Genomic DNA, 21,096 nt, shown 5'->3' with positions numbered 1-21,096 from the left:
AGTTTTAATAAATATCTTTTTGGAAAGTCATTCACTGGAATTTTTGATCAAAGAGTTTCATTTTCAATCAAGAAAGAACACATGTCAAATAACTCTTGACATGGCCGATTGACACTCTTGATGGACCAGTTTTTACCTTTCAACTTTAATATCGATCACATTCCAGGTGCTAATATGAGCTTAGTAGATTAAATTTCTCGCTAGAAAATAAAAAAAAACAAAAATTGCAAATAAATATGACGAGTTTGCGTTGCAATATTTAATCGCATTTGATTCACCATTGGAGCAATTTTAACCCATTCCGCACCATAGAATTGCCAAGCGCGACACATTAAAGCAGTATATAAAACTCATCACATTCATGCCCTTAAACTTGACATGTAAACAATTCCGTAAGGCTTTTTGCCTTAAACTGCCGCAGAGAACAAATGCTGAATTCTCATCCTGCAAAAGCAGCGCATCTCAACCCTCACAATTTTTCTAACATGAGTTGTACTAATACATGGCGACAACCTCTGCCAACAACCCAAGGACGAGTGACAATTCAATCCACGTTGAGCAAAGACAAAAATGCGACACATTCATCCAATGAAGAGGGACCGTTGTCTAGAGACCTGGAAAAATCACGGGAAGAACCATTTGAAAATAGTTTGACACAATTGTGTGTGACGGCCCTTCTAGCAGAATTGATGGCCAGAGAGGTTATTTTCATGGAAATCCTTGGGAAAGATGAGCAAAGGTGTAAGGAGTTCAACTCTTATATACACTTGGTTTCGCGGGGTTCACACTTGCGTTCAAGATGCGTTGTCACATCCGGGTAGCTTGTGGATGATCTCTCTCGGCCGACATGCGTTTTGGCAAATGTTCCAAATGCAAACCTTGCACATATTATCCTAAACCTGTAATTTGAGCGTCAGAAAGGAAACCTCATGAAAATTGTTTTGAACCAAATGAAGAGATACAGAACCAAATGAGACTGATAACGAACGAAAAAGATCGAGATATACATTTCCGGTCAAGCATTGATTGTTTTTCAAAAAAAAACAACTATGGAAGCATTCGAATAACCTAACCAACATAATATTTTTATTTTTAAGATGATTACATTCACATACACGGAGTACCAGGAGATATCCATTCTGATCAAGCAAGATGTTTGAAACGAAATAAAATTTAAAACAAATTTAAAATAATAATGTTAACATAATCACTGAACCTGTATATGACCACTCAGCTATTGGTTTATTAAAACCACTGGTACAATCAATTAAAAGTCGCTTAAGATTTATTAAAATTGCTTGTAATTCTAACGTGTTCTCACTTTAAGAATCAATAAAGTCAATAATATTGCAATTACCCAAATGTAAACGGAAACTACAGACGTATCTTTTTCCCAAGCACACTTTGACAGGAAACCAAAAACTCCACTAAGCAATATAAGAACAGAACTTAATTGCACAAATTTAACATAAGAAAAGATTCTTAACTATTATATAGAAACAGACAGAGTTCCAGTAGCCGGCTTTCTCAACAACAATGGTTGGGTATCAATTGATGGAAGTGACGTACAATTAGAGGAGGTAATGACCCGGGCACTGAAAGCCGCGGGGCTTTGTTTCAACGGGGAAAAGAATAAATTAGCCTCCTGATTTATCCTTCATTCCACATCAGACAACCCCATTTCTCTGACTGAGAAATCCCTTGAATTGAATAAAGTTAGCCCGCACAGTCTCTAAACGTTCAGCGAAGTATCTCTGCAGATTTGGTCCAAAAACTGAACAAAATAAACCACTCTGGATATCTGCTCGAAGAAGTCTATTGCCGTATGAAAAAAAACGGAGGAGAAAATTGGCCAGCAAAGCAAGAATCTAAAGACGAAGTACCCTGGGGACACCAAAATTCTTCATCATCAATCAGACAACAATTCTAAAATTTCTTCCACAAAGTCGCATTATCTTTAAATCCCTGTCTGCACAAAAACCATCAAAACCACAATCATCGAGTACTCCTCGATGGGCTTGCCGGACACCCAACATTTCAGCTTTCTCTACATTAATTCCATCCACTTCAACTGGAAAACGTAATCGACGTGCCCCGTCTTATTATGGAATTGGGAAACCCGGCTCCATATGCTCAGAAACTGCCGCTGTACCTATGCGTCAAAGTGCGGAAATTTCAGTAATTGCAGCTGTTATTCAGAAGGAAAACGCTCAACCACCGGTAGAGGAGACTGATTTCAAACTTATAATTGTTAGCCCACACCATCCACTAATCCGACCTGCAAAACTTTTTCCCCCTGATTATGGAAATACAGATTACAAAATTGAAATAAGCATGTTAGTTTTTGGCGCTGATAACCAGATTGTAACTCATTAACTGCAAAATTCTTACATTTCCTTCACAATAAAACTTAATTTTGTTGTTCCAAAATACCCAACTATAGAAGTATTCGAAAAACCTAAACGCCCTGATATAGTCAATTTTGAAGAAGATTACATTTACATACACAGAGTACCAGGAGATATCCGTCTAGATCAAGCAAGATGCTTGATAGGAAATAAAAATAAAACCTATTTTAAAATTAAAAATTTTAACATATTCACTGCACCTGCAGATGATCACACATCAATTGGGTTAGTAAAACGAATGATACAAACCATTAAAAGCCGCATAAATTGTATTAAATTGCAAGTAATTCTAGTGCCTTCTTAATTAAGTTATCAATAAAGGTAATAGTATACCGACTCGCATCTGTAAACGGAAACTGCAATTGTATCCCTTTTCTAAAAACCAAATACTCCACTAAGCAAAGTATATACCGAACCTAATTGCACAAAATTGATAAATGAAAAGATGCTTAACTACTATTTAGAAGCAGACATGGTTTCAGTAAACGACTTTCTCGACGACAATGGTTGGAAATCCACTAATAGAACTGACGTTTAATTATAGGAGGTGGTGACCCGCGCACAAGTGGACGCGGGGCTTCATTTCAACGGGGGAAAATAAATCTCTCTCCCATTTTAATACTCTCCCCAAATTAACCAACCCTATTTCTCTGACTGAGAAGTCTCTTGAAAGTCCCGCAAAGTTTCTAAACGTTCAACGAAGTATCTCTGCGGATTTGGTCCCAAAACTGAACGAAACAAACCACTCTGGATATCTGCTCGAAAGAGAACAATGCCGTATGAATAAAAGGCGGAGAAAATTATTCATCACAGCACAGCAGGGATCTAAAGATGAAGTACAGCGGGAATACCGAAATTCTTCATCATCAATCTGACAACATTTCTAAATTTTCTTCAAAGTAGCAATATCTTTCAATCCCTCTCTGCACGAAAACCATCAAAACCACAACAATTTAGTACTAGTAGATGGGTTTGCTGGACACCCAACATTTCAGCCTTTTCTACATCAACTCCTTCCAATGCAATTTGGAAAAGGTTATCAACGTGCCTCTTGCTTCTTAAGGATTTGGAAGTCCCGGCTCCGTATGTTCAGAGACTGTTCATGCAACCTTTGCGTCAACGTTGCAAACTATGGTCAATTCGGTAATTGCAGCTGTTACTCAAGATCAAAACGCTCGACCACCAGTAGAGGAAACTGATTTCAAACTTCCATTTGTTATTCCACCCTATCCTGGAATCCGACCTACACAACCTCCTCCCTCTGATTATGAATATTTTATTACGAAGGAGAAATAAGCATGTCGGTTTTCGGCGCCGAAAAACAAATTTTAACTCATAATTTGCAAAGCTCATACTTTTCTTTCTTTCTTAAACTTAATTTTGTCGTTCCTTTAAATTCATTTACAATTCTACTATTTTCGCAATGCCATTCCATTTAATCTCAAACTGAATTCAGTAGTTCGGTTAATTAATAACCCTGCTTCATACATATGTGAAATGTAACACAATTCGATTCTTAAAAGGAAAAGAAGTGCTTTCTTTCTAGTTGTCCTTTTTTTGAATACTGGGTTCCATGCAGAACTTTTACCTTTATTAATGTCACTAGTTCAGATAACCAACATATATGTTTTTTAGATACGAAAACCATCAAATATTGTTAGTTTTATATATACATAATATATTTGTTTATTGATCAAATTAATTCAGCTAAAAAGGCCTCACGCTTCGCACATAATATTTTTTTCCGTTCATTAAAATTATTGATGAGTCCAGTAATTTGTTAAAGCTCCGGATATGTGATACAGATCAGAAAACTGAACTAAGTTATGAACTTATATCAACACTCATGAATTAATTCTGTTATATTGATTTGCTTAAAGTATACTATTTTAAACCCGTTAAATAAAAGATTTTGTTATTTTTCTCTCTCTTCCTTTGAGCTCACTTATATCAACTGTTTTTCACCTCTAATCTGAATAACATCGGTTTTCCACTTCTAATCTGTCAAGTGGTAAATTCAAGTATTACGATTGACTGTGAATTCGCGGCATGAATCCAACCATTTACAATATGAACTGTAATTGCAATACAATTACCCAACCATACAAGCGGAGTATCACAAATTGGAATCAAGCGTACTGAAAGGAAGGAAAACTCTTAAGTTCTCGATTTTCGTTGCCTGTTTCCTTTTAGAGCCCTTTGATGAGCAATTCCAAGCTCCTCGGTTACTTTTTCACGTATATTGCAAAACAGTAACAAGAAAATAAAAACAGTTATAGTTAGAAGACACAAAATTCCGTAATTTTGTAAAAACATCATCACGCACGTGCTTTTTGTGATTTTGAGTTGCAATGTAGGCACCATAAATTATCGAATTATTTCTTGCAGTTTTAGCCCAATGTATATTATGTTACAAAGCTTTCTTAAAAAATTAAAAACTCAAAGATTGCATTTTTTTCGAGTTGAGTTTAAAGTCAGGATTAGTGTTTTGCGATCTTAGCAAAAATAAGCTGAGTTAAAAAAAACAAAAAAAAATTCATTGGACTTTTGAATGTCGTTCTCCCTTGCAGAGTGCCACATTTTTTATTGAAAATGTTTGTCAATTTTTTTACTTCATTGTTTTCATCGGATGCTTTGGACGCGTACGTTATGCTAAGTTGCGAAAACTTGGCAAACATAAAGAAGCAAATATGTAAAAAACAAAAACAGAACATTGTTTCTAACATAGTTTTTCAATGCGTATTAAAACAGAATTATGAGTGGAGCATTGATTTTTTTTATAGGTTACGGGTGGAAGCACTGTTTCCTGGTTTTTGCTTCTCTCATTTTGAGATTGTTTCCAAAACAAAAAATTCAACACATTACATTTTAGACAAACTTCGTATTGGGAATTGTTCTCGAGCGTTTTGTTTTGAATTTCCAAAGAGTGAGCTCTCGACAAAAAGGTTGCAGTCCTAACAAGTTTCAACAGCAAAAGGAATTGCTGACACGTTTTTTCGGGCATTCGTCCATAAACTTCTCGGTACCTCTTACATGAAATTTTCCTTTTCTTTCTGAATTACGCAAATGTGCAGAACAATACAATACGACTCATTGCATCGAATAAATTTGTCTTTCGTTTTGACACTTTGAAGTTTCAAATGTCCGGTGCGGAAACAATATCAATGCAACTAATGAGTTCTTTTTTATTCTGTTTGAAACAGCCATGAAGCAGGCCGGGGAAAAGTCCGATCTGAAGTAAAAAAAATTGAATTTCGGCTTCATGCAAACATTTATTCAAAAATAGTTTCTATTACTAAACCAGTCTTGCCGTTCTCAAAACTTTGTAACTTTCGATAATTAACAATGGTTAAACACCGGATAAAAGTGTTTTCAGAAATTCATTATATAGTCTTTCTGTTTGAGTGTATTTAAACGAGAAAAAACTGGGATAGAAAAGAGAAAATTTGAAAAAAAAGAAATTTTGTAAATTTCGGAAAACCAAACATGAATTGACAAGAGTCGGTTACGAAAACAAATGCCATTAAGTGAGAACACACAGGGATGACATAACTTCAAACTACTACTTTTATCCTCTATACTTAAGTCGCGAGTCATTATCCTTGGTCTATAGTTCTCTCTTAAATTTTGATGACAGAACGGTATTTGACTTAAACTCAATTACACAATTATTGCTTTTGTTTCTGATGCGTTTTGAGTTGTAGCCAGCGTTGGGTAACAATTTTAAGGTTTACAGAACGACTCAGCGGCATAAAAAATTTGATCGCCCACCAAATTTGAGCTGTTAATTTTATGTTACGTCTAATTGTTTATGATTTCATTCTGAGCTTTACTGTTTTCAATTTAAAATAGATATTTATAGTTATTTTTATTAGAATTGACACAAATAACCCGGCATTACCTTACCTTCAATCGGGTCCCAAATATCTCTATTTAATTCTGGGCATAACTCACGGGCATTTGAGGGTATAATATTGATTATACGTGTTGCATCATTTCCCATCAAATGGGCTTAAAGCTATTTTCATTTTCATTGTTTGGTCAACACGTATTGACAAGAAAGAAGAAATTGCTTGAGGAGTTTGGATTATAGTTTCGAATCTGAGTTGCGTCATGGGATTCAAAGGGTCTCAATTTCTCTTTGAGCTATTTTGGAAATTTTGCGTCTTAAAAAGCTTTATTTAGATTATATTTTCCCAATAATTTAAGCAAACAGTTATATTGGAAATGCGGTTATTTCAAAGAGAATCATATCCGACTTAGTTATTGCTCACAACCATATGGTTAGAAATAGTGTGTATCTATCTATTTTGCCCTTTAAATTTTTTGAACAATGCTGAAATTATTGCGTCTGAAAAAGTTTGCATATGAATTGGAATTTTTATAGATATTAAACTAATCTAGCAAAGTATTCGGTTCAATTGACCTTTTTGTGAATATCCACATAAGATGTTTACAATTATAACCCGGGTTTATTTGTTTGTTCGTGTTTGTTTGTTTACATAATCAAAGAAGAAAATAGAGGAGGAAGAGACTTGAATTTTCGCTTCAACTTCATTGAAGCGAGACCACCTTTTCAATATTTTTCAGTCCACTGATTTCCGAATTGATGTTGTTTCGCGAACTCAATTTGTTTTTCGATTATATAAAAAAGAATTTTCAAACATCTACAATTTTTAATTCACAACCGTGTATTATTGATGTGTGTCGATATGCAATACATTTTTATCTTATTCGTGTTGTTGTTTATTTTGTAATACTTGAATGTTATGGAATAACGAGTTCAGGGTCAATAGTTATTTTCACTACTTGTTAATTAAAAGAATCTGCTATCAGGATAACTGAAGAACCTTCGCCTTTAGACAATTAAAGTAAGTATCCTTGTAATTTAAAATTCAATATGTATGATGCATGTTTGCCAAAAATGTACATCGAATTTATTGGCTAAAGTTGCTTTTTGTAAAAAAAAATTTACAAATGCATGTTTAACAAAGTTTGTGATTCTGGTTTGCATCTGTTATGCAATAATTCCAAAACTTTTTTAAAGCTTTAATTATCTAAGTCAGAATGTTTATTTCACCAACATTTATTCTCCTTGTTTGCAAAGAATTACCTAGTACCGAGTGATTCGTAAATGTTTGTCTTCTTTTTATCTTCCAATTTTTTCTTGATTTTTTTCTGACAGCAATGAAGTATTTCTGAGTTCAAGTTACTTTTTTTTACGATGAGAAATTTATCCCCAAAATTGTCAAATTACCCAAAATCTATTAAAAAAGTTTATTTCACGTCGCACTCGTTAATCAACAGTAAATTTGATACAATTTTTTTTGTAATACTTTCTTTGAAAACTGTTTTTCTGGGTCAAGATTTATAAAGAGTTTTGCCGAGACATTTTCCTGGTGGGAATTGACGAGATCTTGCCACGTCAGGAAATTGAAATGTTTTGGCGCAACTCTTGACTCGAGAATTTAGACAGTAGATCCAAATTTTGTTGTTCCGACCCCTCTTGACGGGGGAGGAACTATATACTCAAATGGGTTTTTTAATCAGACAATTAATTTTTGCCGGTCGATATATTTATCGTAGAGAGTAGTAACTCGTATCATCAGAAAGCATGTCCAGAGTAGAATATGGAATTAAAAAGATTTTTTTTTCCTTTTTTACAGGGAGTTATCGAGGTTTAAACTTCTCAGAAAAGTAGAGTGAACTCCGTTGTTTTTATTCCAATTTTCAGGAATTTTTGCCTAAATTTTTGTCAATTTTGCTGAAATTTGTTAAAACTTTTTAAAATAGTGTTGGTGAATTCAATTTTAAAGACAAAAAAAGTATTGATGATTATTTCGATTTAACTTACTTTTAATTTTCTTACTAATAAATTATCTATATCGTTAACATTTGGAAAATGAAGTGTTCCTAATGGACAAACAACATTAGCAGGGCTAGTTTGTTTTGGACCAATCATGGACTGTTGCAACCCAAAAAGAATTCCGATTGTAATAAGTCGATCTTTTTCATTTCAAAATTTGATCTTTTTATTTAATTAAAGAACAGAACATTTCAAATCAAAGCTCAGTAGTGATAGATCCAAGTGGTTTCCACGTTTATGCATTTCGTTTTTTACTTAAAAGTGTATGGTCGTTTTTACTTTTAAAAACATTTGATTTTTAAATAAAAATTGGTTTCATAATATTTTCCTCAATTTTTTTTTACTTAATTTGGTGAACTTGTAGCTTGGTGTCAGGAGAGAAACAATGCTTCTTCTTTCTTTTGATTTAAAGTTTATTGCGGTTTTTTGCCTTGTGTTATGGTTTTCTGGCTTTGATACTAGTAGATGTCTTGTTCTTTATTTTTAGGTATTTGCCCAATTTTCACGTTTTCTAGTTTTGTCGCATAATCACATTATTGACAGTTCACATATCACATTATTGATTTTCAAAATAAGGGACAATTGAACACATTAAAATGCTAAAAGATATAAATTATTGTTTTAACGGCTTCGACGCTACTTTTTTGAAGAATTTAATTGAATTTTTTTTAATTTGTCTTCAACTGCCGTTTTTAACTTGTCGTTTTAGTCGTATTAAATTTCATGTATAATGACAGGTTTAATTAGCTTTTCATGAAAAAAATGATTAGTCGACATTCCTATATTAGTAGATAGCGGATGGCTTTCATGACTTTGAAATCATTTGTTTTCCAATATAAAAAAACTCTTTTCAACTTCGCAATTTTGTTCATTATATTTTTCATTTTATATGTATTCTCGTTAAATACAGGACAAATATGACAATATTGATGTCAAGGGAAGTTGTCAAAAATGTATGGTGTCACAATATCTAATGTTTTTAAAGAATTCATTATTCATTTAATGGCTTCGATACGGGTTTTTCTCAAAAAAAAAGTATATTAGTTATTGATTTTTGTCATATTTGACATTCTTTTTGTAGACGCAACAACAAATTCTGGATGACTGCAGGTCTCGAGGTCTTCATTTAGACGAATGAACGAGCCTATTTTATTATTTTATTTAGTAATTGATGTCTTTCAGGATTTTGGAAATAATTTCAATTCCACAAAAAAAAAACAAAAGTGTTATTTAATTTTGCGTTTTTTTTCTTTTCTGTCTACTTGTTACCTAGTCTTGTTATTGAGAAGCCACATACTACATTATTGGTGTTCAAAGACGGCGCAATCGAACATATTTTAAGGGCAATTACTTTACGGTTTGGACAGCGTTTTCTGGCAAGTTTCAATTGAAATTTTGTTAGTTGTCTTTTTGTTGTTACTTTTAGCCGCACAAAAAATTGATTACGAACAGATCTTAAAACCTTTCCATGGAAGCATTGGTAATCGTTAACCTATGAGATATTTTACTTTTCGTTGGGAGATTTCTAATGGTTTTGATTACTTCGAAATTAATTGTTTTTTTTAACAAAAATAAGCGAAGTTTTTAGCTTAACTGTTTTTGTTCTTTTTTGTCTAATTTGCACCAAGCTTTATTATGGACTGGTCTTATATCTTTTCTGAAGAATAACAGGTTATTTGTTTAGTTTCTGTTTTATCTGACGGTATATGATTTTGTTATTAAGATTTGTTTTTTTAAAACGGACATGAAGTTTTTTATTTAATTAATGTTTGTTGTTGTTTAGATTTTGCCGTTCGTCTTAACTCGTTTTCTTAAGACTGCCGTATCTCATCAATTTAGTGCATCATTTTTTACACTGAGTGATTTGCGTTGGAGGCAATCTTTTCGTTCATACACTATTTTTTTCCATTTTACTTGAATTTTTGGGTTTTTCTATCTTTTCCTCATTTGCTTGACAATTATGCCAAAAATGTGGATGAGCGGGGTCGGAACCTTATGTGCAATCGCACATTACCGAGATTCCTTGTTGTTTTCTCTGTTCTTATAAATATTGTACATTTTATTGAAACCTTGATACAAATTTGTCATAAATGAAAACTGTATTGACTATAACTCTTTCATAATGGGAGTTCTATGATTACAACTTTTTGCTTGCAGAGAAATAGAAGTTTTATGATCGTTAATCCTCCACAGTCAATAAACGGGAGGCATTTAACTGATTTTCATTTTCATAAACTTCATAATGGGAAGGTGCATTTTTAAAAATTTTAAATTTCTCTCAAACGAAGTTTGTGGCAATAATATTATTTCTATAATAACTTATTTCTAATAAGTTTCCTGCTGGTCTTTTTATGCAATGTTTTGTACTTCCAACTTTCCGTGTGACCATTTGACTTTTCGTCCTTAACAATGGATAAACAGGAAAAAACTGAGGGCAGTAGATTCCTGAGCAGCACTGTTGAAACCATACGCCTTAATAGTCTCTAAGTATACCATTCACAGAAACAGTTTAAGAGACATAAATCCATGGTATGAAGAACGGTTATATCCATGGTATCCACTTTCACTTAACCCACTCCAACCCCCCCCCCCCCCCCCCCCCCAGCCTCCACTCCAGCCTCTCCACCTCATTCCACCGTAACCACTCGCGCCCCACCCCATACGCGGCCACTATCTACTGACAATGTCAACCGTTCCCGAAACGTTTGAGAGAAATCGTATTCGTCGGCTCTGTTAACTGTTCGTTTAATGAGGACACCACAGTACGAACAACAAAGCAGACAAGGCTATAATTACGGCCGAAATGCGGTTTTAAAATCATACCAGACATTTTTGGAGACGGCATAACTTCCTGAGAATCAGTAGAAATGTCAACGCCCAAAATACCTACCCTGTTTTGTACTGACAAATAACAAAAACCGATTTCATTCAACTTCTTGATCCAACTTAGTACAGCTAAATTTATCATTTTCGTGGCCTGTTAAAAGAAAACATTGGAACTAAACACATATTTTGCACGTTGTTCTAAGGTCCATATTTTGTTATGATTAAAGAAACTCAAAAATGTTATTCCCAACACCTGAGAATTGATTGCATATCCGTTTAGAAATCTTTTACATGTAGCCTGTTATTTCAACTTTAATCGGGTCTTACTTTAATCAGTGCCGGATTACAGCCCTCATACTCTCACGATATAACTAGCCCCGGCTAAACACTATCCAATTTTCCAAATCACGCCCCTCCCCTCCCCCACGTCTTTCTTGAACGCTACCATACAGTCCATATCACCCCTCCCCCGGCCTTCTTGATTCAGCCGGGCATAACAGAGGCCCGAGGCCACCTCTTTTCTATTTTACCCGTAAATCTGGGAGATTACCAATTGAGGTCTTAGCCGGTTTGCCGGTTTTCAATCAGTTAGCAAATCCAGTAAGATTATCACCTCCGCCTGAAATTTTGGAGGGGTTTAATTTAATTTGGGAGGCTCTAAATCACCCCTAAGATATAAATTTGTCAATGTTTTAAGATACGCCACCTTTTAAAAGCGCCACTTTTTGAAATACACCTTTTAGCTTTCACCAGAGACCATAAATCGTGTCTTATTTTGTTCACTTGAGATTAGCATTTTTCTTTACAACACCAGATTTGAACTGATTTCGCGTCAAACTATTTGAAACTTTGCAAAATTTTGAGGACGGATTTTGGTTATAAATTATAAACAGCAGAATAACGTGGATAATTATTTACAAAATAGCCTAAAGTTTTGAGATAATTTTTCCTAAAGTAAGCTTAGATTTACGACGAAACAAGCGTTTAGCGTCCAATTTGACTGTTTATTTATGATCGGGCCTGTTTATAACTTTGAGTGACACCAGTTATAAATATTTAAATACCTTTTAGGCGTTCCTTGGTTATGTTTCAAGTCTCGCTAACGATTATACAATCTGGTTTATCACTGGGCTATTATGCATATGAACAGATACAGGTGGGGGCTTGATTTATTCACGTTTTTGATTGATTTGCGTGAAATTTATCTTCTGGCTAATTTGAAGGTCAAAAAATGCGCGTTCATTTCAGTTGAACTAAAACTTCGAAATGGTTAAATTTATCGCTTAAGTTACGAGCTTCGTGTAAAGCCTCAAGTTTTAGTTTTGGATTGGATTTTGCTGTAAATTTACTCAGTTTGATTTGATTTTGTTAGGGATCGGCCCTCCCACTGAAATCCTAAGAAATATTTGACCCCCGTTGAGCAAATTTCATACATTTCAAAGTAAAGATATAAAAATAATTCGAACCTCCCCCTATTCGCTGACATTGTTATTTTACTCCACTGCAATTTTATAAATAGAGTCATAAAAAAATTCAAGTTTATTTGGCACCAACTTTTGTTTACTTTGTCGGTATTGTGATTCTTGTTGTTTGAGTTTATAATTTGCTTTGAAAAAAAAACATGCTTAGAACAAACTTAAATTAAAACATTGAGAGACAAAAAATGAAATAAAATTTAAGTATTTGGCAGTTACAGAGTCATTATGGTCGATTAGGTTGATACTTTATGATCTGTTGAAATTGAAAATGAAATGAGGCAGTTAATTTTCTAGTTTGATAAATGTTTGAGTTAATTCCGTTTTTTGGAGGAACTTGAAACCAATTTTTTTTTGGATTTTTTAAGATGTTTTAACTGTCATATTGAAAATACATGTTTGAAATTTGTTCAAGTATTGTTTTGAAGCATCCAGGCGTTGGTGAGCTTTGAAGTTTTTAAGCACTTAATTTTTGAAGTACACTTCAAAAGTTTCTAATTTTCATTGTTGCGAAAACTCTCGAAAATTGTATTCAGAGTTATTACACTCTTGCTCCTAACCATCAATACAGAGTCATCGGGAAAAGTGTTGAACCAATTCTGAAACACATTTTTGCTCAATATGTTTACCGAAAATTTTGCAAGAATTTCAAAAAAGTTTCGTAAAGATTAACTCATTATTGCGGCTGTTTCAAGAAATCTAGGAAAAACCCACTTTTTAGTTCTTATTTTTGATTGAATTTACACGGGAAATTAAGTAAAAAACTGAAATGAATACATCGCAAAGTTTTAGTTTGAAATTTGACAAAAAATTATGTAAAAGTATAATTGAATACATTACAAACATTTTTTTTTGCTTTAAAACAAAATCACAGAGACAAACAGCATGATACGATATTTTTTAAAAAAATGAATAGATCATTCGAGTTGGGGTTCCAAGTTTTATTACCCGATTCTATATAAACCAGATGATTGATATTGAAGATTTACAGTTTCAACTGAATAATTTCACCCAACAGCTTTGATTTTAGTGGGACAACATAAGGAACCGAAAAAAAAGCTTTTTCTGTAAAATTGTCTGTTTAATAGTTTTCAGAAAATAAAATATTTTTAACCTTATTATTTGTACATCTAAACAGTCTTTTCAAAAAAACTAATAAAATTAGGTAATATTAATGACCAATATCCAATGAGGAAATTGGAATTTTACAAGACAGTTTTTGAATTGAAAACTCCGCAGTATTTGTTTCAAATTTTTTTTAAAAAATGTGTTTTTTCGACTTCAACAAACGTCTTGAAGAGCATTGCAGCTCATCTGTTGCCCAACGAGTGGGGACAGAGAAATTTACAAAATTAAAAACGAAGAAAAACGTAGGAAATGAAGTGCACATCTTTTCAAATTGGCGAAAGGAACTTAATCGGTGTTTAAATTTACGATATTTTTCACACAGATTAAAAAACACTGGTGCGCTAGAAGTTGGCACTGGTTGCAATTTCAAACTTGCAAGTTGCTTGTTTCAAGCATTTTTTTGGTTTTTGACGGATCTTCTAGCTTAGCATCTTGAACGGCTACACGATTATTACTACCCAGGTCATCCATCATACAAGTTTCCTTGACTTCATTCATGGTCAAAAATGATTCCCGGTAATCATGCTAGGTCATATATGATTTATATGATTTCTAAGAGGTCATACAAAACAATCAAACTTATTACCAAAATGCATAAATTATTGCATTTGGCTAATAACTCTTAAGCATACCACTCAACGCTGCAGCTCTGTAAGAGCAATTTTTTATTTGAAGTCTTACTAGTCCATGTATGATTTCTTTGTAATTATGCAAGATCATAGTCGACTTTGAATGGTCGATCTTTCAAATTCTTGCGAGGTTTTGGCAGAATCTTGCAAGACTATACATCGTCTAGCAAAATTTTGCTCCAAAATCTTGCAAGACAACCAAATGTCTTGCAAGAATCTTGTATGATAACCATTAATCTGTCAAATAGGGAAATAACTGGAGCATGCCCGATCAACATTAGCATGAGAGAAGTACTTTGCTTCTAAAAACATATTTTATTCTCTATTGTAAATAATTTAACATCAACAGACCATCAATTTTGGTTTTTCTGCGAGAAAATAAAGTAATAAGCGAAAAGAAATAGATACGCAAAAAATTGTAGCGATTATAATTTTCAAAAAAAAAACTTTTTATGAAGCAGCTTTGAAATTTTGGATTGAGGAATTGTAATTGTGGAGATCCCTCAATGTCAAGGGAACAAAGAATCCAAAACTTTTCAAAAGTTCTCGATTTGTGTTTGTAGTGCTCAACGGAACAGCAAAATTTTTTGCTAAGCTGGTTGAAATTGAGATATTCAACAATAAAACACATTTTTCTCAAGTATTTTTTAAAAAAATTATCTCCCTTGAAACACTTGAAACTATATCTCGGACAGCTTCAGAGCAAACTGAAATACAATGCTCTTGTAACAAAAATGAGAGCAGAGCTCGACCGAAACGAAATCACACAAGATCTTACAAGATTGCCATCGTCTTGAAGAGAACCATTTTTTGGAAAAATCTTGCAAGATATTGCAAGATAAACATTTGGTCTCGACTAGGAGAATTATAAAAAAAATACGAAGTGGAACGCATCGGAAAAACAGTGAGTTTCAGGAGCAGCAAATTACTCCATATTTGACATGGACATAGCAAGCCTATAAGACGCTGCAGTAGTCACTTCGATATTCTGGATTAACATCTCAAATCGCTACTTGGTTCTCTCTCCATAAACGCGAGAAGCTCTTTGTGACTTAAACAGAGTCGCGTAACCTTTACATAAGGGTTCCCAGTGGTCATCAGTTTAACTTATTTCCTCATTGATTTACCCAGTTACCTAGTCTGGATTTTAAATGAATTATTTGTTTGAATAATTAAACGGATTTCATTAATAGTTGACATAAATATGGTATGGATGCTATGTTGATTGTTATATTGACGTTGACGTTAATTTAATTGCTCCGGTAGAGAGATGTTTGATTGAAAACTTTGTTTGAAAATGAACAAAGTTTAATTTAAATGATTGGATTGCCCATTTTTTTAGTTGCTATTTTCTAACCTGACGCCAAGTTCAAACTCATATTATATTGATACGATATTGATTTTGTCATATTATTATTCAAAGGCTACCATAGTAACTTACAAAATAGCCAATAGAGCTGTTACATTAAATAAATCATTTCCTGTTTCGTGGCCTAATTAGCAATATTCCCAGTTTCAATCAAATAACTCTTATATTGATATGATTGTCCTCTGATCACCAGAACTTAAAACAGTGATATTTGTTAAAATTCACGGATAATAGATTAATAGAAACAACTATTTACTTTGGTCTTATTCCAACACGTTCCATCTGAGCTTACTCAACAAAACAGGTATGATATACTAACCCGATTTTTTGTGGATACAAATAAATAACTTTAAAGGATGTAAGAAGCTATGTACTATGTACGCCTTTATGGGCGTTATTTTGTACAACTAAATTTTAGATTTAAAGTTTTTTTGCTAAAAATATGATAAATCCAACATAGAGCAAACGGAACTCAAAAAAATTTGTTCAGTAATTTTTTTTTGCGTACAACTGAACGTAATTTTTAGAAAAAAGACTGGAAACAATTTGTATTCAAAACCATTTTTTTGTCATTTAAGTTAGTTTAGAAGTTTCGTGAACAGTTGCCAACCTAACATGCGGGAAGATTGAGAGAGAGCAACCTAAGGTCAATTGAGCAAAATATAAGCTTGTCATAGCTTGGCAAGAAGTTTTACTTACTTATACTTGGCTAGAGAAATGAAGCTTTGAGGAGCAAGAAAGAACATGAAAATGAGCTATAAGAGATGCCCAAGTTCTAGAGCTTAAGTCCAGTTTGTGTAAATCAGTAGCACACTAGGCTTGCAACTAAGATCTGTTGGTTGGAATCCAATACTGGTCCATTTTCGCAATAGCTGCACTTGCATAGACCCCTTAACATAACATAAAGACGAGCAGTTTTTGTTAAAAATTTGTTTTCGTATTGACTTGAGTCTAAAAGTTTCAATATTAGTCGATGCATCAAATATAAAAACGGATAACAATATTTTTGCGTTCATGAGAAGTTTTCGTTTCAATAGAAGGTCAACATTTGATTTTCTGAGTTTATGCGATGTTCTTATTTTAATGAGATGTTTGAACAACTCATTTTCTTTCTATCTCTCTCTCTCTTTCTTTCTTTTTTCTTTTTTTCTTTCTGTCTTTTTATTTCTCCCTCTCCCTCTCTCTCTCTCACTCTCGCTCTCTTACTTCTTGTGTCTTCTTGATAGTTTTCCCATAATCTTTTTTCTCTCCGTTGTTTCATAAAAAACGGTTATGACTATCGGATGATTTTTGTAATCAATATTTACTGATAATCGGGTGGCAACAAAGAAATGGTTTTTTATTTAGTGTCTAGTCTCATTGAATGACAACGCAAAAACAGCTTTTTTGAGTCCTTCTTCATTGGCTGGCATTCCACACAGGAACAGCAATCTTAATTTGGAGAGCGGTGAAGCCTTGAGGAGCAAAAGTAAACAAGAGAATGGGCTATAAGAGATGCCAAGTTCGAGAACTTAAAAGCGTTCGGAGTAAAAATGGGTAGCACATTAGGCGTGAAAGTAAGAACTGCCGTCTGAAATTCAGTTCACAGGAGTTGCACTTGCATAGATTACGTAACGTGACATAAAGAGGGAGCAAACTAGATCTTCGTATAATAAATTTAGTGTGTATACCTAAAACTAAAAACGAGGAGAAATGTTTTTAAGAAAAATTTATTTTTGTTTTGACGTGAGTCTAAAGTATCAGATTTAGTTGATTCATCAAACATTAAAACGGATAACAATAAATTTGTGTTCACGTTTAAGTTGTTGTTCCAATAGAAGGTCCACATTCGATTTTTTGGCTTTCTGTTTATGCAAATCTTATATGAATGAGATGCATGAACCACTTTCTCTCTCTCTCTCTCTCTCTCAATCGCTTTCCTTCTTTCTTTCTTTCTTTCTCTCTTTCTTTCTTTCTTTCTTTCTTTCTTTCTTTCTTTCTTTCTTTCTTTCTTTCTTTCTTTCTTTCTTTCTTTCTTTCTTTCTTTCGTTCTTTCGTATTTTCTTTCTTTCTTTCTATCTTTCTTTTCTCTCTCTCTCTCTCTCTCTCTCTTTCTTTCTTTCTTTTTATTTCTATCTCTCTCTTTCTCTTTCTATCTCTCTCTCCCTCTCTCTCGTTCTCTCTTTTTTCTTTCTCTCTTTCTCTCTCTCTCTCTCTCTCTCTCTCTCTCCCTCTCTCCCTCTTTCTATCTTCTCTTTCTCTCTGTTTAAGCGTCTCCTCTGTCGCTTGTTTCTCGTATCTTCTTCATAGTCTTTCCATGAACTTTTTTCTCTCCATTGTTCATTGTTTCCTAAAAAAACTGCTATGACTGTCAGATGATTTTTGTAATCAATATTTACTGATCATCGAGTGGCAACAAAGAAATGGTTTTTTATATAGAGTCTAGCCTCATTGAATTACAACGCAAAAACAGATCTTTATTTGTGCCCCTCTTCATTGGCTGGCATTCCAGACAGGAACAGCGATTCTAAAGTGGTGAGCGGATTGCAATTATAATGGTTGCCCCTCTCTGAATGAGTGCATATGGTAATTTATACATGATTGATTTGTTTTTGGCATCTTTTTCGTGTTTTTGCGGCTTTTTTGTTTAAAGTTTATCTCAATTTTCTTTATGACTCTACTCTATTCACATAAAGCAATTCTGTTTCCATAAGAACTAAACCAATTGGTTGCGTAACAATGCTTGAGGTTCGTTTACACCGCATAATTCGGGCAGATTTTTGCTCTAGACCTGCGATAATCGTGGTGCGCCAACATCCACTTTATACTTTAATATCACATGTACGGCTTATTTTAGCTCGTTTTCGATTTTTTTTAAATTACTGCTGAGCTTGTTCCATCATCCGATGATACTGCCTCGGTGTTTAATATCTCTAATTATGACGCGTTTTTCATTCATTTTTCGGCAGAGCTAAGCTATTAAAAATGGACCTCAATCAGCAAATTGTACCAAAAAACTTTAGGATTTACTCTGCCCTCGTCACCTTGGTCGGCATATAAAACTTTTACTCCCCCCCCCAAGTGCATGTGCTATTTTTTTTTAATGTTTAAAAGTTTTATAACAACAAAACCTTTCTAACTGAGATGATAAAAAATAACGACGCTGCGCCCATCTTGTTCGAATGAGCATGAATATATTGTTATGGTTTTTAAAATTGTAGAATGAATTTTTCACCTGATGGAATCAGTCGCCAAAATAAGTGGCTCTGAAAAAAAAGTTATGGAAATTTGTTGAAACTTTTTATAGCAAGCTAATAAATTATAAAATAAAATGGCGAAAAGGAAAACCGAATACAGTCTGTTTTTGTTTTGTGCCAATAACGACATTCACAATAGCTCCGAATTGAATAGCATTCATAGACACTAACGGATTAATAATTGATATCTGTGGACTTACTACCCTTTGTTATGCATCTATAAGGCTGATCCAAATTTGGTTACAAATCGTTTGTTAGCAAAAGCACTATTAGGAACCGGCTCTCTGAAACAATATTGGCGAGTGTATTTTTTCTGCAAATATTTACAATTAATTTACAATTTTTTGTATAACTATTACATATAAATATTCAACTTGGGCATGCTGACTTGTGAAAGAAACGGTAACTATATTTAAAACCATCTGGGGTAAACTCAGATTAAAAGTTTACGCAAACATTTTCCTTTTCATAGTCGAACTGTGTCTAGGATATGAAACTGAACTATTGGTTTTCCTTTCAAATATGGCTAGAGCCACATAATAACATTTTGAAAATGTTTACTGAGAAGATCTGAATTCAATATTTATGCAGAAATAATAAAGATCTTTATCTGTATCTAGGTAAAAAATTTTGCCTTAAATTGATGAAATTTTTGCCATAAATTGATCAAAACAGCTAATTTTTGAACGCTCGATAACATCTCAAAAAACGATAGAAAAAACTGGTACTTGGTTTTGTAGTTGTTATTTGATTGTCAATTTATTTAGATTCATTTTTGCATCAGCGCAAAAAAAATTAATCAGCGCTAAACTGTCCTGAAGGAAGCTACCAGTTTTGCCGAAATAAAATAAATTAATTAAGTTTAAAAACAATTTCATGTGTTCACATTTTCCATTTAATTTTAATTTAAAAGATCTAACTTTTCAAAAACTCAAATTGAAAATGTCAAAAAGTGTCTCCTCCTGTGCTTATTTCACAGAGAAAAAAATCTTAAACATTGAAAACGAAGAACAAGGCATGCGGAAAGAAATAACAGCGCTTTCTAATTTTTTTCTTTGTAACAACTGAGAATAAATTGCTTTTGGACCAGTATTTGTAACGAGACTCATTTTGTCGAAAATGCTAAACGTATAATCAACTCAAGATCGCATTGTTTTGCATTTTTTGTCCTCTTTACTTATGAAATACGAATAAATTTTCTCATTTTTTTGTTTCACTTTTATGAATGATTATATAACTCATGACTTACAAAAATTTTGATGGTTGAAGAAACTTGAAGTCATTTCAAACATTTCAGTTATACTTCGTCCAATTAAGTATTTTTTCTGTTGTATTTTCTCAAGTTTGCAATTTTGCAAATGAGCAATTCGAAAATTTTTTTCATGAAAAAACAATTGCCTACAATCTAATTCTGAAATTTGACAGACACATTCAGGAGAAATTTTTAATAACGTACTACCTAATATCGAAAAAAAATTGCTGACCACATTTAGAACGGTTCAGATATTTTGTAATTTTCTCATAATTTGGTTGAATCCATTATTTTTCTGCTCAGTGAACATCTTCCTCTTTCATGTTGATAAAACAAATTTTTTATTGACTGTGGCAGAATTGTAAATCTTTATGAACAGTCAGCTCTAAGAGTCATTTAACATAAAACAACGCATCGTCGATTTTTCAACCATAGTTTATGATAATTTTTTTATAACGGCAACTTTAATTGGGCAAAGAGACACTTATATTGTAAAAGTCGTGTAAGATATAATGATGTCTTGAGCGATTTTTGCCAATGGAACAGCCGTTTTATAAGTTAATCTAAAATTATTTCAAGGTTTTCATTAGTATGCAAGTTTTGGCAAAAGTACTTCGGGGTTATGCAAAAAAGTGCCTGTTTTGACCAAGTCGACTATTGGCGGTATATAGGAAATTATGGCATTATATTTTCTGGCAGGCGGTATTTTAGCATTTTAAAATTTTCACGTGCCTGTTTAAGCTCGACCTTTACGTTTTTTTTACTGGTAGAAGTTAGGTATTGCTCATCATGACTACTAAAAACCAGATCCATCATCAAGGCTATTTGTAATTGCCGCCGAAATTCAATAATTGAATTTCGTATAAATAAATAATTATTATTATAATAACTCAAGTAAACTTCAAAA

General features: G+C 33.3%; 2 protein-coding genes across 7 annotated transcripts in view; both read left to right on the top strand.

The window, feature by feature from the left end:
- LOC142349531 (putative acetylcholine receptor chaperone) overlaps positions 1 to 21,096 on the top strand; it is a 359,559-nt gene that overhangs the window by 38,796 nt on the left and 299,667 nt on the right. The gene's annotated exons all lie outside the window — the stretch shown is intronic.
- The window catches only part of LOC142349530 (uncharacterized), a 170,257-nt gene that overhangs the window by 45,572 nt on the left and 103,589 nt on the right, over positions 1 to 21,096 (top strand). The window contains exon 1 of one of the 6 annotated variants that reach the window (XM_075401151.1): positions 7,024 to 7,279. The exons of 3 other annotated variants lie outside the window; for them this stretch is intronic. The gene's annotated coding sequence lies outside the window, so the exon portion shown is untranslated. Of the gene's footprint in view, positions 1 to 7,023; positions 7,280 to 11,733; positions 12,257 to 15,287; positions 16,006 to 21,096 lie in introns of those variants that run through there. 2 more of the 6 variants (XM_075401155.1, XM_075401149.1) reach the window with 2 other exon arrangements.

This window comes from Convolutriloba macropyga, chromosome 11 (genome assembly GCF_964194025.1).
Source record: "Convolutriloba macropyga chromosome 11, txConMacr16.3, whole genome shotgun sequence".
Classification (NCBI taxonomy): Eukaryota; Metazoa; Xenacoelomorpha; order Acoela; family Convolutidae; genus Convolutriloba; species Convolutriloba macropyga.
The sequence above is the reverse complement of the archived record's forward strand: the minus strand, read 5'-3'. Positions and strand labels throughout refer to the sequence as shown.